General features: G+C 35.8%; 1 non-coding gene across 1 annotated transcript; it reads right to left on the bottom strand.

Annotated features, from left to right (window-relative positions):
* Positions 1-2,436: 2,436 nt before the first annotated feature.
* Positions 2,437-2,540, bottom strand: LOC132541583 (U6 spliceosomal RNA). Its single transcript, XR_009552722.1, has one exon. It is a non-coding gene; the product is annotated as a U6 spliceosomal RNA (small nuclear RNA).
* Between the last annotated feature and the right edge of the window lie 1,373 nt (positions 2,541-3,913).

Below are 3,913 nucleotides of genomic sequence, written 5' to 3'. Positions count from 1 at the left end.
TTTTGTAGTTTATGCTTGAGCTTGAAAGCTAACATGAAGGTGGACTAAAAATATTGTCTGGGAAGATGTAGTCAGAGTTGAGAACAGGGCTAGAAAGCTGCATTAGGGCAGAGAGTAGCTTCCAAACATAAAGTATATAAATACAGTTAACTGTTTACCCCTATAAATCTGACACAGGACCCATTATATATTCACATTTAAGATGGGAGACTGTGTAACCTCTGAATGTGTCAGACTGAGCTCATAGTCTATGATCACAGCTGGGAATATTCTAGACCACACATCTATTATTAATAATAAATTCACTGTCTTCTCCCTATCTTGTATGGAGCTTGAAGGAGTCATGTCATGCGATATAAGTCAGAAAGTGAATGATGAATATTGGATGATTCCACTAAGAAACAAAAATTAAGAAATAAGAATAGAAAGGGAAACACAAAACAGAACTCCAACTGGATTTGGAGTATTGCACCAAAAGAGACTGTGAGGGGAAGGGTAGATTTTCAGAGCCATTGTAGGAGGGTGGAGGTAGGGACACAGACCTTTGGTGATAAGAATGGTGTAAAACTATAGTCTTATCAACTTATGATTATATAAATAACTATTCAGTATGTCAAGGGAAAATATAGATGGGATGTCTCAAGTTATTTAACTGCCTTGATTTCAGTTCTGAGTATATTTATTCATTTAGTATAAGCACTTAATGTTTCAAATTTGTAAACTCATTGAAAATTGATACTGGGCATAAACAGTTAAAGAATTTCTAAAAATAACTTTATATTCTCAAGAAATTAACAATCAAAGGGGTATACATATTACTGTAAACCCCATCAATTTGATGTGATCTGGGGCCCATAATTAGCTTAGGAACCTGTGTGACCTCTACATCCCTCTAGATCTGAGCTCACATTCTGTGGTCATGAGTAGGAACATTCCATGCTGTCCCAGTATCGGCCCATCTTCCCCAGGTGTAGCATAGAGTATGTTGTCCAGCCTCCCTTCGGAGGATGGAACATTCTCTACCATTGTTGATCCAGGTTGAGGGCAAGGTCCTATGGGGGCCCAGAAAGGGGTCTATTTTGTTGTTCCTGATAGAGATGACCAGAAACAATGGAGAGAGGGATTTATTTGAGGTCTAGGCCCATCATGTCTGTTTGGGAGACTCAGGACTCCCTGATTAGGCCCCAGCTGATGGGATGGCCTGATAGTGACTAAAGAGTCATCATTAAAGTATGGCAGTCTCTTGCCTTTACTCAACTTTTGCAGTCCTTTCCCATATTAGGGAGCTACTCTCTTCCCTGATCCAGTTTTCTGGTCCTTTTCCCCGCCATGACATCATCTCCCTGGACAATAATTAGGATTCACCTGCATATCAGATTTCAGGCTCAGGCAAAAAAGAAACAAACAAAAATAAAATAAATAAAATAAAATAAAACTAGTATAGCTACAGGCCCTTTGAAATATAACTAAAATATGCCTACTAGTTATCTACAAAATGAAGGACCCCCCCAACTCTTCATTTGCACTATTCCAGCCTTTAGGTCCATGATTGTTCAACAATTTGTTTGGCTTTGTATGTTAATTCTCTTTCAGCCACCAGGTTCCAGATGCTAGCAGGATGCGACCAGACTTCCCTGGACAGACAACCCCACCAATGTGCCTTGGAGCTCTGCTTCCCCAGAGCCCTTCCCTATTAGGGAAAGAGAGAGACAGACTGGGAGTATGGATCGACCTGTCAACGCCCATGTGCAGTGGGAAGCAATTACAGAAGCCAGACCTTCAACCTTCTGCATCCCACAATGATCTTGGGTCCATACTCCCAGAGGGTTAAAGAATAGGAAAGCTATCAGGGGAGGGGATGGGATTCAGAGGTCTGGTGGTGGAAACTGTGTGAAGTTGTAACCCTCTTATCCTATGGTTTTGTCAATGTTTTTTTATAAATAAGTAAATTTTAATAATAAATTAAACATAATTTAATAAAATATAAATAAATAAAATTTTTATAAATAACAATTAAAATTTATAAATAAAAAAATTAAAAGCATCAAAGTAAAAAAGAAATTAACAATCAAGTCAGGAGTAAGTGAAGACACAAGTGTTCGATTAACAAAAATTGCTTAAAACCTTCTTAATTATTGTGTCATTAATAACAAAAGTCGGAAATTGTAGTACTCGGGGATGTAGTCCATATTTGGAGGATAGTTCCTTTCCATCTAGTGGCCTTACCATCATAAGAGACAGTAACATAATTTATAAGGCCCCATGACCCAGATTATGGGGTTTTGATCTAATTCTAGTAGCAAGAGGAAGCTCTGAAGGATTTAAATCTGGGCCTAACATAAAATGAGAAGTTTCTACATTTTATGTGGCTTAATGTGCTACTGTTCTAGTTATATGTAATGTCTCTTTTTATTTTTGTCTTCATTTTTTTCTTTTTAAAAACATAAATGCTTCATGAATTTGCATATCATCCTTGTCCAAGGCCACACTAATTGTCTCTGTATTGTTCCAATTTTAGATTATTCTGCTAAAGTGAGCACTGTAATGTCTCTTTAAAAATAATTTAACATCTACAAAATGAATGTCAGACTATAACAGCAATTTAATATATTTAGAAAATTGTTATAGATAGTAATTTACTATAGAATATATATATATATGTAAAATGATAGTAAAAAGAGAAAGTAGGCATATATGTTACTATTAAGATATGTGTGAAGAATAAATTTAAATTACTGAATTTTCAGATGCTGGGAATAGCAATTGTGTTTTCTAGACAGAATCTGCTTTGGTCCATTTGATAAAAGCATGTCAGTCATTCTTAATGGGCTCTGCAAAACCCTAACCATGTCCTTGCCAAGGCTTTCATAATAGTTACATGATAAAGGCCTACAGTGCTTCACAGCAAATCAGGGAATCCCACAGCTAAGTTACATGATAAGCCTTCCTACATTGAACAGTAAATCATGGAATGCCTCAATAAAGTTACACACTAAAATGCTTTCATATATATATATATATATATATATATATATATAATTTATTTTTATTTACAGTATTATCTCCCAGTGGTAGATAAAGGTCAGCCACATGACTTCTGTTAACCTGCTTCCGTTTATCGTTCAATAAATTTTTGGAGACTGCAAGTTTCTCCTATCATAGTTATAGAAAGCTGAATAATAAAACCCCCAGATCTCCGAAGTAGAATCCACATGGGTAGACTGACTGGTGATGGTAAGAGTAAAGGACACAAATGAGGCATGTGAAGGAGGAACTTCATTAGGGAGAAGATGCAAAAACCATGAGTCTCAATAGAGCATCTGTTTATAAGTAATAGAACACAAGCAGCAGTAGCAGCAGTAAACATTTCCTAATGATGATTTCCATGATGATTACAAATTATTACCTTCACACAAAGAGGTTATTTGTACCTAAAGGTATTTTGAACATTACTTAATGAGCACGTGCAAATGTAGCCAGCACTTTATTCAAGGAGAGGGTACTCAATAGAACCGATGAGAAAGAAGCATCATAATTTCTCCACTCCTTTTTCTCCACCAGGACAGAATAGTCATAGAAACAATAAACTATACTACTCGCAGTGAGAAACATCTATGAGTTAAGAACATGAATCCATGAACTTTTATTACAAATATCTGTATATCTTAAGATCAATTTCACTTAGTTATGCATAATTCACACATACAAATATGGAAGCATAAAGTGAAAACAGAGTAATTGAGATAGAAAACGGAAAACTAGCATACACTCAAAGCTTACTAAGGATCAAACACAATTATCACTTAAAAATTAGATATTATATCTAGCTTCTCAAAGGATAGGCTAGCAGAGTAATACACCGTCTGCTAATATCACTAAAAGTTCATTACTCTACAAAATAGTCTAGAGTACA

Source organism: Erinaceus europaeus, chromosome 11 (genome assembly GCF_950295315.1).
Source record: "Erinaceus europaeus chromosome 11, mEriEur2.1, whole genome shotgun sequence".
Lineage (NCBI taxonomy): Eukaryota > Metazoa > Chordata > Mammalia > Eulipotyphla > Erinaceidae > Erinaceus > Erinaceus europaeus.
This window is presented reverse-complemented; position numbering and strand designations above follow the sequence as displayed.